Source organism: Haliotis rufescens, unplaced genomic scaffold (assembly GCF_023055435.1).
Source record: "Haliotis rufescens isolate VD_foot unplaced genomic scaffold, xgHalRufe1.0.p SCAF_192, whole genome shotgun sequence".
Classification (NCBI taxonomy): domain Eukaryota; kingdom Metazoa; phylum Mollusca; class Gastropoda; order Lepetellida; family Haliotidae; genus Haliotis; species Haliotis rufescens.
The window spans coordinates 34,571-50,692 of NW_025963882.1; the positions used below are offsets into that span (position 1 = coordinate 34,571).

General features: G+C 36.8%; 1 long non-coding RNA gene across 1 annotated transcript; it reads left to right on the forward strand.

Annotated features, from left to right (window-relative positions):
- The first annotated feature begins 1,769 nt into the window (after nt 1–1,769).
- On the forward strand, nt 1,770–9,852 carry LOC125381712. The gene is made up of 2 exons (XR_007221973.1): nt 1,770–1,903; nt 9,647–9,852. It is a non-coding gene; the product is annotated as an uncharacterized LOC125381712 (long non-coding RNA).
- The last annotated feature ends 6,270 nt before the right edge of the window (nt 9,853–16,122 follow it).

Below are 16,122 nucleotides of genomic sequence, written 5' to 3' on the forward strand. Positions count from 1 at the left end.
GCACACGACACTTATTTCGTACGCACTGCTTCTCAATTGAACCCGGAAGTGCATCGAACTTCTGCCGTGTTGTGACAGCACACAGCGTGCAGTGAGACTGCATTGTTTGCGGTACAGCAGAACCTGAAGAAACTTTCCTTCTTTATCAATCTGTAAACTATCATTATTTTATGCAAAACTAAGAGGAAATAAATCAAAATGTTTGTAAAACGTTCGTGTATTTTGTAAGCAAGTGTGGAATTTTAAGGAATTTTATTCCCAGTATCACCTTCCACTTTGCCATTGTCTCATGGAAAATAAACACTGGGAATTGGGCATTAAAATAGGAAATATTCCTTCTCGTTAGCAGTGTGTCATAACTCCCGTATAGCAACGTATATATCAAGTTCCATACCAACTACTTCTCGTGCACTCCGTGTTTCCTTCAGCGTTTTCAGTTGTGGTGTATTTGGATGGGCTAAATTTGGACACGATAACTTTCTAAATATCCAGTATAACATTAAATTCAAAATTCAAATTCTAATCCAGGCTGGTAGTGTTCATATTCATTACATTAAATATGGTTAAATGTCAGTGGTTTTCATTCCCCATCAGATAGTTTGAAAGAGGACACAAGATGATTGATCAATATAAGTATTGTATATTCATAAAAATTATATTGAATTCGTTTTTGTTTCGTTTGTAGGTCTTACCAGTTGGAACTGGTGTTTATATTGGTGTTCATGTTAGGGTCAGATAAAGTATAATTTTTTTTAATCAATAAACTGGAATTTAGTTTTGCATTTTTGGTATGCATTAGAAGTATTGTATACAGGCTACTAGTATATGGCTCCTTGTAATTCTATACTCATTGTGGGCAAGTCTAGATGAATCCAACGTCAAAATGTTCTTACTCTTACATAATCTAGAAATTCTTATTTAAAACTAATACGTTTTGCCTTCGAGACTTGTGCAAATGTAACAGGCTACCCATTGCACAGGTTAGGCAATTTAAACAGTACAAATGTCTCAGTTGGTTTATAAGACATCATTAGTATATGTAAGTGTTTGGGACATCCCGTGAAAACATAAACAAAGTAAAGTGTGGCAGCAGTGAGGTAGTTTGTTTTAATGCTGCTATAAGCATAATGCCAGTCACATCACTGTAGAGGGCACCAAGTGTACACATTTGCATGTGGGTGGGGTGAAGTCACATACTAGTCAGCAGGACCTGTGCCCTACATCTGTGTATATTATTAGTTTTACACTCACATCTATACATAGGATGTGAAGCACATGTATTACCATGAATAGAACACCACCTCTTTACATCAAATTATACATGCATTTTGTCTGCTGTTAAATTGTGTGTTCAAATCTGAAGAAAGAAGAGGATACTCCTATGTAGGAACTAAATAATGTTTGTGTAATTAGAGATGGTGTAAGCTTCACACTGGCTTTTAGTTTGTGACACACGATTGGACATTCATGCAATGATAACTTAATACAAGAAAGAAGTGTATGTAGCTGAACATAGATAAGCTGTTCAAGGTACATTTGTCAAGATTGACATTGTCCGAGAAGTCAGATTGTAGACATCCATCACCTCCTGGGGTTAGTTGTTGGTGTATTCACTTCACATGACAAAAGAAATGAAGTTCATTGAAGATGATTTATTACAAAAATACAAAACAACCTATGTATATTATTGATGACAAATCTGAGGCACATAAGAAACAAACAAACAAACATATAAGAAATTGTTAGCTAACAACAACATATGCAAACTACATGATCATATATTTTTGATACTTTTTTCACTCTTGTTTAATGCTTTATTCAGCCATGTTCCAGCCACCTGTATGCAAATTCAGACCAGACAAATCAGTCATTCCTATTATGAGCAACGATCCACACCATCGGGGTACTATAACCATGGTATTTTGGAAAAAGGTTTTTTTAATATTTACTTAAAATGTAGTTTACTAAATTGAGCTTTTGGGTAAAATATGGATGCATATGAGAGAAGTGACCGTACAGGGTGAGGGCATAACCCCCAGGGCATATGATTATCGATTTTGCTTCTCTTAAGTGATAGAGATAACTTTTCATTAATCTGAGGAAATTAGTAGAATACGGTCTTGTAGTATAAGGGTCAGAAGGGAAATGAATCGATGGGACAAAAGTTGGTAAGTCCGGATGTGATCAAATATTTCTATGTCTAAATAACAAGCTTCATTTGAATCACAATCTTTTCGGCACCTTCCAATCTGGCAGAGTATTGGGTTTACATCTAGGGTTGTTTAGAGTTGAGGGTATGTTCGGTTGACCAATGATTTGACCATTAATTTAGGAAATTAGTTGAGTGTTTGGTTAGAAGAACTTGATGGGAAGACTGATTGAAATGGGAATTGGGGGTTCATAGAGAAGTGAGCGTTAAGACTCATTTCTCAGGATGTCAAATATGATTTCGGTGGGAGGAGTTAAAATTATCATCGATAGTATTTTGTTAGTTGTCCGAGAGTGGTGCGGGGAGTCGGGAGCAGACAGCTGAACAGAAAGGTTCACTGTGGTTTTGGGATCCCGAGTCAGAAAAGACGTAGAGTTAACGTTCATCAGAAAAACCATCAGGCTCTTCAACCATCATCTAGGTATGTGTTGTATTTATATCAGGCAACAACAAGAACTAATCTGAGGACCATGTGTACATATTTATGATTAATTCTATCATAAATAAAAAGAGGCTGGAGCAAACCATCTGACTTGTGATTTTCAAGAGAGCTACATCATCCCTAGAACCAAGGAGTAGTTGATAGTTAGAAGTGACCATAGGTAGAAGGGTAAAGTACCCGGAACCTAAGGTTACATATGGCGGAAATGCTCTAAGATCACTGTACCATGCTCATCACAAGTTTGAACAGTTTGCATCTGCAGCTGAGTTGCTGGACACTTGATGGTTGTTAGCCTGACACGAGCAGATGCTATTTGCCATTCACGGTAGGTGATGTCCTGTAAAGCGTGAATTGATTGTGAGGGATGTGTTTTGCCCTTGTATTGGTGAACTATGCTCACCAGCGGGACTATGGTTCACTGTTTGAAAGCCGTGGGGTGGTCAGTTTCCCATGAAGAGACTGTGTTATTGATTTCTTTGGTAGTACGGCTACTACCATAACAGTGATATTGATTTTCTAGTGTGGGACAGTCACACTGAAGGAGGACCCTTGCTGCACGCTTGTGTGCATAGAAACTTTCTGCAGTATTATAAGACTGTTTTTATCTCTCATCACCAACAATGAGCATGAGACGTCTTGAAATTATGATGTTGAATTTGGACATATTGTCAGGGAAGAACCAAAGTGACTCAAAATGTTTCATGACAATGAAAATTGTTCTGCCTCTGATATTACAGAGACAAATGACAGTTTATTTTCAAGAGGACTTGGGAATAAGGACAAATTAGGGAACAATTTTGCAGCTTTAGCAAGGGCTTTTTCCCTAAGTCAGTTTTCTCTTGAGAAATTCAATGGAAGTGATCCAGAAATTGCAAGTTCATGGTTAAGCAGATATGAGAAATTTAATTCTTTACATAATTATTCAGAAGAATGGACAAAGACAGTATTTAGTTTATGGTTAGACAAAAATGCTTTAAAGTGGCATGAAGCTCAAGACTTTAGTGACAATTCCTGGAATGAGGTGAAGACAGCTTTCCTTGCAAGGTACAAACTAAATTCAGCAAAAAAGATATGAAAGACTAGACAAGCTTTATAATAGGAAACAGAAACAGTCTGAGGATTTTGAGGACTTTCTTCAAGAATTGCAATATGAGGCAAAACGTCTTGATAGACTGGACGACAACTTTCTCATGGATGCCGTCATTAGGAATTCTCAACCTCACATTAAACAGTTCATTTTGACAAGATTGCATGAGACCAAGGATCAAGTCCTGGAAAGTGCAAGAATAGCAGATGCTGCATTTGGACTGGCCACATCAGAGAATGACAGACTTGTGTCTGTTATAGAGGAGCTGGTTGGACAAGTATCCTTATTGACCAGTGCAGAAAATACTCGAACAGGAGGGAACTTTTCATACGAGCATCAGGATGACTCTATGTACAGAAAGCAGTACATTAAATCTGCGACTGAGTGTACTGATGACCAACAACCAGTGAAGAACGGGACACAAACATTCCATCAACATAACAGAAGTGGTTGTGCATCAACACATGTTGATATCAGGGACATGAGTGACAATGATGTGCCCTGTGGACAAAACTGGAGCCCTGCTCCAAGGAATATGAGCAATGAGGAGCATAGGGTGTCACAACCACAATTATGGAACATTTGTGGACAATGAGGTAGGACACATTTTAGTATGTCTGAGAGTCTTGTGAGATCTATGCAATGTTTTCAATGCTGTAGGATAGGGCACCTAAGCAGATTCTACTTTTCTAATTAAGCCAAACATTGCAAGGGTTAACAGGGGCAGTGCTACATTAGGATTTGAGCCTGCTGCCAATATAGCAAATATTGATTTTGATAATGTTGATAACATCATAGACCATACTTTTACAATGAGAAATAATACAGAACCAAATCATAGAAATGATAGGTTATTTGTGCGAGATTGTTGTTTTGACTTGTAGTGTGGGCTTATCTCACAGCAGTATTAGGGTTAAGATATCTGGAAAGACTTACAGTGCCCTATGTGATTCAGGTGAAACTTTGAGCTGTATGAATTCAAATGTATTCTCATCTATTGGAGGTGAGAGTAGTTTTCCTATAACGAAATGAGGTGCAAGGTCATTGGTCGGTGCAGAAGGAAAAATGTGTTAGGCATATCTAAAATTCCTCTTACAGTTGGTCAGCTATGTATTGTACAGGACTTTGAGGTCTTTTAGCCTTATCAATTGATGTGTTGTTAGGCTTAGATTTCTTGAGAAGCCAGAAGGCTTAAATTGATATTAACCATAATAGGTTGACTTTGTAGGATGGACTTACAGAGACAAATTTCATTGCCTATTCAGATTAATTCCAACCTTGTTACATGTATATGTGATGTGGTACTGCCACCACACGATGAAACTTTGTTGCCGGTGTACGTTAATGACCCAGATATAAAGTTAGGCGTTGTTGATCCAATTGAGTCTATTGCAGAATGGTTACATGTGTGAGGTGCTAGATATCTCACTTCATCTGTCAATCAAGTACCATTGTTTAGGTTGATAAACCCTGCTAGTTCAGATATTAAGTTGGTGATAGGTGTCATTAAAGAAGTCGATATTGCCGATGTGTATGGAGAGTTAGGAGACAGTGACACCACACATACCACGCCTATCACCACAGGTGATAAAGCATTCAAAAATGTTGATATTGACGGGAATCAATCATTAGGTGACAGGAATAAGGATATCCAAATATGAAATGGAAGTTGATTAGTCGTAGAGGAATGAGATACCAAGTCCGATTAGCAGGTGTCTCGGAAAGAGAAGGGGTCCTAAGTGAGTTTCTCAGTTTAGAAATTGTGGAGGATTTCGATGTCAGAAGAACAATGACAGGGAAGGTGAAGAAAGAAAACAACAAACAAGTAAACAATAGAACTGCAAGTAAGGAAGTGTGGCAACAAGATAGGTATATGATATATGGAGGATATGTAGATCCAAGGTTATAATAACAAGTTGGTTTTAGTCCCAAGTTATAGTGTCATGTGTCAAAGCAAATGGGTACCCAGATAGGAAATCAAGGATGATAATGAAAAGTCGTAGAGGTAAAATGCCTACGTAGATATGAAATGATAGTAAGTCGTAGAGGTCACATGCCTACGCTGTCAAGCCGTGGAGGAGACATGCCCACGTAGTAATAATGTCGACAGGGACGTAGAGGAGACATGCCTACGTTATTTGAATATAAACACATAGATGAGGACATGCCTATGCTGTTTCAAAGCTTGAAAGATCAAGTCTAGAGATGCCTGACAGTCTCTAGTGGTGAGGTAGATATGTTTCTACCTCAAGTTGCTGAGTATATTGAGGACAGTCGAAAGACTAACGATGAATTCACTCGGGACGAAGGACAGAGGGTCGATTTGTCTCGTAGCCTGGGTGAAGACCTATAAATCGGTCGTGGGATGTAGATGATTGGCCAATCATATTTGTACAGAAGAGATTTGCCTAGTCAGAAGGCTGTTGTATACCTCCTGTTGAGGAGAGGAAATGTTTGAAGAGAGTACAGACGGAATATTAAAGAGGTTGTTTTTTTGGTTTTTTTCATGAGTTATGATGCTGACACAGATAAAGACACAACGATAGGAGTGAAAAGGGACATACGGTTATATATTACTGGGATTGAAGATGTAAGAAATCAGAAGTTGTTTAAAAACAAGGCCTTTTTAACTTAAAAATATTCAACTGACCCACAAGTACAGCATATTATTGACACATGAACTGGAACTGTATGAACATAAGCGCTGTGTTCTGCGGTTTACTTAATGTTGCTAGACATTATTTATGAGAGAGTAATATGTTGTATGGTACATTGGTGACGATCAATTGGGATTGTTGTTTATTGTTTTCACTTAGGGAAGATATGGCTTCACAGGGATAACAGAGTAGGAATTGAGATCAGATCTAAAATCTGAGAGATTACTTGGATATCTGCGTTCTAAAGGACCCTTAGGCTTCACACTTAAGGTGGTGATGACACTACTCATGATGTGGAACTCAGTACCTTTGACAACATATATTCCGGATATCTATCTCTGGGGTAATACCTTCAGATATATGGGACGACTTAATATACGAACAGACATGGTATCATATATTCACTACTTAATTGCCAAAGATCTCTAACTACCGGAGATCTGCTTAGAGATACTTCTCTTCAGGCAAATCATACATCCTGTGATGAGAATATGAGGGCTTTATTGAATTTTACTTATCGCGTACATCACAACACTTTCAAAGACATGTTAGAAGGGGTTGCTTTGATCAGAGATATTATTCTTCAAGGTCAAATTGTTGGTTCTCAGACTTGCTCCAAGAGAGTATTACTACCTTTTATTGGTGAATTCTCACATAATTTATTTGGAACCGCACATGACAGCGACGTGAACATAATACGACAACATATCCATATCTTATCAAATAGAATGAGAGCGGAAGAAGCAGCTTTTAACGTGTCACAAGATTACATGGGTTCGTACATGTCTAAGGCCAATGACAGAATGGATGGTTTAAAGCAAGGTATAATTGCAAATCATAATGAATTGACTGAACTGATAAAGGTAGAGAGAGGATGGTAAGATACGATGGTTTCAGGCCATCTATGCACATTGGATACAACTGGTTGCAAAGGAGTTACATTTTGCTACTATGGTTGAAAGGAAGATTAATCGGTTGAGCACGGAATTATATAAGTTATTACAAAATGTATTATCACCCGAGTTGATACCTTTCCGACACTTAAGGCGGACTCTATCAAAAATAAGGAGAGCATTGAAATGTCACAGTTTTAGAAATTTAAGTGATCTCAGACATACTAGTGTCCTCTTGTATAAATGTTGATTGTTTTACTGTATTCAAGATGTTACTTTTACTACATGTTTAATGCTTTTGTGCTTACCTATATGCATTTATTTATAATATATATGAAGGAGTACACCTATCATATGAGAAAAACATATGTTAAATTTCATGGGAGAAAAGCTATCCGTTATATGTTACCAGGATGTTGTAAATGGTGCATTGTATTGCACCTCCGGAGTTGATAGATTGCACGTGCGATCACTGCCCAATGAGACATTTGACAATATTCTATGTAGGTGCATGTCCAGTGACTTTACGATAAGTTGATGTTGTTTAGATATTGAAAAAAACAAAAACTATTGTGATTGTTGAGTCAGGTGAGATGTTGTTTGTTTACTGTGTATAGATGCTGAAGCTAAATTTCAACATTTACTTGAGAAATTATAAGAACAAACTGTTGTAATCTTCAGTTAAAGAGGACTTCATGGAGTGTAATGCATGAATTTAAAGTAATTTCCTATTTGATTTACAAATGACTGAATTTGGGACAATTAACTCTTTTGGACATCAGAGTCAACGTTTTCGCTGTCATACATGTAGGAATGAGCAACCTCAATCTATAAGATGATGGAGAGAATCATTTCTAAATAAACTTCCACATGTAATAGGACATTTTTGATCATTTGATATGGAGAACTTTTCTCATTGGATCGAGACCATAAGAGTCAGAGTAAGTTGAATATGTTCTAGAACATACGGACATGGAACATGTTGATGATACAGAATAGTAAGACTATATATTGGATACGTAGAACTCTGAAACTGATCATCAGTTGGTTATTGGTGTTGTGATACTATTGTGATTTTTGCCTGAAGGAAAATGCTCATATGTCTTTACATATAAGATCGAAATGTTAAGAAATGTTTTTATTACCAATCTGCATCTACTGAAAAAGCGTACAAAGAAGAATTGTTTGATTATGCCTTTATAAGTCTTGGCATGTTATCATTCTCAGATAGGTACAACCCAAGACAGATCCTATCTGAGACATTACTTTGTAAAATTTTATTGTATTAATTTATCTGGTCCTCAGATGCATACATACACATGTTGTTACATATTGATATTGTACTATTGTATTTACATCTTATATTTTATTATCATTGGTCAATCGCATGGGACATGCTCTACAACGGGAAGGGCATGTATAACCATGGTATTTTGGAAAAAGGTTTTTTTAATATTTACTTAAAATGTAGTTTACTAAATTGAGCTTTTGGGTAAAATATGGATGCATATGAGAGAAGTGACCGTACAGGGTGAGGGCATAACCCCCAGGGCATATGATTATCGATTTTGCTTCTCTTAAGTGATAGAGATAACTTTTCATTAATCTGAGGAAATTAGTAGAATACGGTCTTGTAGTATAAGGGTCAGAAGGGAAATGAATCGATGGGACAAAAGTTGGTAAGTCCGGATGTGATCAAATATTTCTATGTCTAAATAACAAGCTTCATTTGAATCACAATCTTTTCGGCACCTTCCAATCTGGCAGAGTATTGGGTTTACATCTAGGGTTGTTTAGAGTTGAGGGTATGTTCGGTTGACCAATGATTTGACCATTAATTTAGGAAATTAGTTGAGTGTTTGGTTAGAAGAACTTGATGGGAAGACTGATTGAAATGGGAATTGGGGGTTCATAGAGAAGTGAGCGTTAAGACTCATTTCTCAGGATGTCAAATATGATTTCGGTGGGAGGAGTTAAAATTATCATCGATAGTATTTTGTTAGTTGTCCGAGAGTGGTGCGGGGAGTCGGGAGCAGACAGCTGAACAGAAAGGTTCACTGTGGTTTTGGGATCCCGAGTCAGAAAAGACGTAGAGTTAACGTTCATCAGAAAAACCATCAGGCTCTTCAACCATCATCTAGGTATGTGTTGTATTTATATCAGGCAACAACAAGAACTAATCTGAGGACCATGTGTACATATTTATGATTAATTCTATCATAAATAAAAAGAGGCTGGAGCAAACCATCTGACTTGTGATTTTCAAGAGAGCTACATCATCCCTAGAACCAAGGAGTAGTTGATAGTTAGAAGTGACCATAGGTAGAAGGGTAAAGTACCCGGAACCTAAGGTTACAGTACGATGACACACAATCAATAAAGTCACCAAATCTAACAACCAGGTCTATTTAGTCGCCTGTTATCACAAGAATAGATTGCTGGGGTCCTGTTCTAAACCATATTGCAACAAGGTAGACTAAATGATTATTATGTTAAATATAATCATATGTGGTATTCAAGCGCTTAATTTGGTAGACACAAATATATTTTTATGGCTGTTGAAATAAGTCAGCAAAATAATCTAACACACAAGAAATGCCAGATGAATAATGATAGCCATTGGCTCCTTAACATTAAATGAACATAAACCTGGAGGTTACATAAATATGACAAAGACCATTATACACGTCATTTTCATGGGAATTAAATGTTTCTAGAATGCAAACCAATGTAACTAGCAAATGTTTAAAAATACTTGCAAAATCAGAAACATTTCCATTTACTCAAAATGTCTTAAAAAAACTACCATGTATTTCAAGTCCAAACCATCACAATTTCTTTGTCCAAATATAACCCAGTCTCTGCATTACACAAGTAATACAGTTAATACAACCATGTGTCCCAATAACCTCAAATGTCACCTTGAACATTGACATATATAGCACTAACATTTAATGTGGCAGTATTTGTAAGGATGTACATATATAGTTTCATGTCTACAGAGAAAACCATGCCTCATACAATAATTAAAATGTGTTTTGCAAATATCAGAACACAGACCTTAACCTTTAATAATTTTAACCAAAGCCTAAACAAAGCAAGTACACATAATAAAGAAGGCATATACAATTTTGATAAATGCATGAATACCCCCTACTTGCAAAGCGTAACCACAAATGTGTTTGTCTTGTGTCATGGACATTTTTCCAAAACAACTCCCCAGGAACATTTTGAAAAACTCCTGTGAAGAATAATCCCCCAAATAATTAATCTTTGTGTAGTGGTTTAATAGTTACTTTCATACAACCACTTGTATTACCTTCCATGTTCGTATTAAGTGTCCATGTTATTTACCAGTAAGTAATCGTTTCAGAAAATGGTCCAAAGAAACAAAATACACTCTCTCAAAAAAGAAACGCAACCCCAGTCTGAAAATGTGAGAAAGACCCAAGAAGAAAAATGTTCATTGTAAATACAGTTTTTCTGATATGCACGCATACCATGTACATTGTTTATTAACTAAGCGCCCAAACACACCAATTTTCGTGCAAAAGGGCATTTTATTGTTACTTTAAGCATAGTGAGCAAAATTTTCTCGTGGCCCATGCCAAAAGCCTCATGCACGTGCAATTCATGGAAAGAGCAGTAGAAGTATGGGTTTCTAAAAGTACGTGTTGATTAGCAATTCACTCTATCATTTTCACCGAAAGACAAGGTCGAATATGCCACGGTTGAGTGCTGCAGATCGAAATATCGCCATTGGTCGTATTGAGGCCGGACAAAGCTTTGGAAACGTTGCCCGGCACCTCAATATTCATAAAACAACGATTTCCCGACTTTTGAGCCAATACACCCAGTTTCATGCAACTGAAGATCGCCCCAGAAGTGGTAGGCCAAGGGTTACCACACCACCTCAGGATCCATTCATCCGGGTCACCCAACTACGTAATCGGCTAGCCACACCTACCGTCACTGCAACATAGGCGCCAGGTTTGAGAAAAGTGTTCGCACAAACAATTAGGAACCGTCTACGAGAGGCCGGTCTACGTGCAAGAAGACCACTGATTGGACCTGTTTTACGCCACGAACATCGACGCCAACGACTCAGGTGGTGCACCAACGTTCAGATATGGACCCTCAGAAACTGGAGGTGCGTCTAGTTTAGTGACGAATCATGTTTTCTCTTACAACGCCGTGACGGAAGACAGCATGTCTATAGAAGAGGAAACTAACGTTTTGCCCCGAACTGTGTTCGGCAGGTCCACAGATTTGGTGGAGGGAGCATCATGGTGAGGGGAGCCATGTCTTACAACCAAAGATCAGACTTGGTGATCATTTGTGGCAATTTGACAGCCCAGCGCTATATCAATGAAGTTTTACAGCCTCATCTTCTGCCGATTATCGACCAACAGAGGGAGCTTTATCAACACGACAACGCCCGGCCGCACACTGCTCATGCAACAGTAAATTTTCTCCAGAATTCTGACGTCAACGTGTTACCATGGCCCTCCCGATCACCAGATATCAACCCAATCGAACATCTTTGGGATTATCTGGACCGACGAGTACGTGCACGTACACCGCCTCCGCAGACGTTGGATGCACTAGCCGTTGCACTGCAGGAGGAGTGGAGAGCAATCCCTCAGGAAAGAATCCGGCGTCTAATCCGTTCTGTTCCTAGGAGGTGCAATGCTGTGATCGCAACTCGTGGCGCTCATACGAGGTACTGAGAAACACTCCCCCTTGCGTCAAGTCAATCTTAGTGAGAGAACTGTCAAAGTCTGGACTTAAACTTGCATAACTGTACTGCCACCATGCCAAATTTCATATTGTTGTCTTCAATAATAAATGTGTTATAATAACTTGAATATTGAGATAAAGATCTTGAAAATATAGGGGTTGCGTTTCTTTTTTGAGAGAGTGTATGTAAAAATGTGAGACATTATTATTACATTATTATTAAACTGACACGTAACAATATGAAAATGTACAGCATAATGTCACACATCAGACATTCTGTGCATATATAACAATTACACATCAACAACTTTCTGAGTTGTGGCAGAAAGCCACAGTTTCCCACACTTCCCTTGGCAGACATGCATAGAGTTGGTGCAGTCTTCATGATCTACTGTCATGAGCAGAACTCAGACAGAGTAGAAATGTGGCATCACTTTATTATTCCAATGGTCATGACATGGCAACATCCAATATACACAAATATCAAACCATCTCTCTCAAATAATTGTACATAAATTCTAGAGCTGGGACGAGTCCAAATTTACTACCCGGGGCCCCACCCCACTATTATCTGACCTGTAAGGTCTCAAGAGATACAAAATGTCCGATTGTGATTTTTTTTACCACAGTACATGCAAAACGTATTTAGATACATGAATTAAACAATCTGGTCATGCATACACTGAAGGTGACTTAAGTTATATATCTTTATTCAACCGTATGAAAAGAAATTTGAACATTAGTGACATATAGTGTAACCATAGAGTTCTAGATAAATTTTGTTATTAAACAATATATCATGTGACTAACTAATTCTGCTCACAAGTTAGAAATGGTATTTACTATCAGTAGTCAAAACAAAATCTTAAGATTCCATTATATGTCAAGTTTATAGGCGTTATCCCATTTCTGGTTGAGGGGACATGAGTAATAATATAGTCAGAAATCTCTTAAAATTAGAAATATTGACCCATAGCATTCATATTCTGCTCTCAACTTAGAAATGGGACTTACTATCAGTAGTCAAAACAAAATCTTAAGATTCCATTATTTGTCGAGTTTATAGGCGTTATCCCATTTCTGGTCGAGGGGACATGAGTAATAATATAGTCAACATGCTGACAGGTTTGAAATGGTATTTACTATCAGTAGCTAAAAGAAAATCTTCAGATTCCATTATATGTCAAGTTTATAGGCGTTATCCCATTTCTGGTCGAGGGGACATGAGTGATAATATAGTCAACATGCTGACAGGTTTGAAATGGGATTTACTATCAGTAGTCAAAACAAAATCCTAAGATTCCATTATTTGTCGAGTTGATAGGCGTTATCCCATTTCTGGTCGAGGGGACATGAGTAATAATATAGTCAGAAATCTCTTAAAATTAGAAATATTGACCCATAGCATTCATATTCTGCTCTCAACTTAGAAATGGGATTTACTATCAGTAGCTAAAAGAAAATCTTCAGATTCCATTATATGTCAAGTTTATAGGCGTTATCCCATTTCTGGTCGAGGGGACATGAGTGATAATATAGTCAGAAATCTCTTAAAATTAGAAATATTGTCCCATAGCATTCAGGCTTTGCTGACAGGTTTGAAATTGTATTTACTATCAGTAGCTAAAAGAAAATCTTCAGATTCCATTATATGTCAAGTTTATAGGCGTTACCCCATTTCTGGTCGAGGGGACATGAGTGATAATATAGTCAACATGATGACAGGTTTGAAATGTTATTTACTATCAGTAGTCAAAACAAAATCTTAAGATTCCATTATTTGTCGAGTTTATAGGCGTTATCCCATTTCTGGTTGAGGGGACATGAGTAATAATATAGTCAAAAATCTCTTAAAACTAGAAATATTGTCCCATAGCATTCATATTCTGCTCTCAAGTAACAAATTGGATTTACTATCAGTAGTCAAAACAAAATCTTAAGATTCCATTATTTGTCGAGTTTATAGGCGTTATCCAATTTCTGGTCGAGGGGACATGAGTAATAATATAGTCAGAAATCTCTTAAAATTAGAAATATTGACCCATAGCATTCATATTCTGCTCTCAACTTAGAAATGGGATTTAGTATCAGTAGCTAAAACAAAATCTTAAGATTCCATTATTTGTCCAGTTTATAGGCGTTATCCCATTTCTGGTCGAGGGGACATGAGTAATAATATAGTCAAAAATCTCTTAAAATTAGAAATATTGACCCATAGCATTCATATTCTGCTCTCAACTTAGAAATGGGATTTACTATCAGTAGTCAAAACAAAATCTTAAGATTCCATTATTTGTCGAGTTTATAGGCGTTATCCAATTTCTGGTCGAGGGGACATGAGTAATAATATAGTCAGAAATCTCTTAAAATTAGAAATATTGACCCATAGCATTCATATTCTGCTCTCAACTTAGAAATGGGATTTACTATCAGTAGACAAAACAAAATCTTAAGATTCCATTATTTGTCGAGTTTATAGGCGTTATCCCATTTCTGGTCGAGGGGACATGAGTAATAATATAGTCAGAAATCTCTTAAAACTAGAAATATTGTCCCATAGCATTCATATTCTGCTCTCAAGTAACAAATGGGATTTACTATCAGTAGTCAAAACAAAATCTTAAGATTCCATTATTTGTCGAGTTTATAGGCGTTATCCCATTTCTGGTCGAGGGGACATGAGTAATAATATAGTCAAAAATCTCTTAAAATTAGAAATATTGACCCATAGCATTCATATTCTGCTCTCAACTAAGAAATTGGATTTACTATCAGTAGACAAAACAAAATCTTAAGATTCCTTTATTGGTCGAGTTTATAGGCGTTATCCCATTTCTGGTCGAGGGGACATGAGTAATAATATAGTCAAAAATCTCTTAAAATTAGAAATATTGACCCATAGCATTCATATTCTGCTCTCAACTTAGAAATGGTATTTACTATCAGTAGTCAAAACAAAATCTTAAGATTCCATTATTTGTCGAGTTTATAGGCGTTATCCCATTTCTGGTCGAGGGGACATGAGTAATAATATAGTCAAAAATCTCTTAAAACTAGAAATATTGACCCATAGCATTCATATTCTGCTCTCAACATAGAAATGGGATTTACTATCAGTAGACAAAACAAAATCTTAAGATTCCATTATTTGTCGAGTTTATAGGCGTTATCCCATTTCTGGTCGAGGGGACATGAGTAATAATATAGTCAAAAATCTCTTAAAATTAGAAATATTGACCCATAGCATTCATATTCTGCTCTCAACTTAGAAATGGGATTTACGATCAGTAGTCAAAACAAAATCTTAAGATTCCATTATTTGTCGAGTTTATAGGCGTTATCCCATTTCTGGTCGAGGGGACATGAGTAATAATATAGTCAAAAATCTCTTAAAATTAGAAATATTGACCCATAGCATTCATATTCTGCTCTCAACTTAGAAATGGGATTTACTATCAGTAGACAAAACAAAATCTTAAGATTCCATTATTTGTCGAGTTTATAGGCGTTATCCCATTTCTGGTCGAGGGGACATGAGTAATAATATAGTCAAAAATCTCTTAAAATTAGAAATATTGACCCATAGCATTCATATTCTGCTCTCAACTTAGAAATGGGATTTACTATCAGTAGACAAAACAAAATCTTAAGATTCCATTATTTGTCGAGTTTATAGGCGTTATCCCATTTCTGGTCGAGGGGACATGAGTAATAATATAGTAAAAAATCTCTTAAAATTAGAAATATTGTCCCATAACATTCAGGCTTTGCTGACAGGTTTGAAATGGGATTTACTATCAGTAGTCAAAACAAAATCTTAAGATTCCATTATTTGTCGAGTTTATAGGCGTTATCCCATTTCTGGTCGAGGGGACATGAGTAATAATATAGTCAAAAATCTCTTAAAATTAGAAATATTGACCCATAGCATTCATATTCTGCTCTCAACTTAGAAATGGGATTTACTATCAGTAGACAAAACAAAATCTTAAGATTCCATTATTTGTCGAGTTTATAGGCGTTATCCCATTTCTGGTCGAGGGGACATGAGTAATAATATAGTCAAAAATCTCTTAAAATTAGAAATATTGACC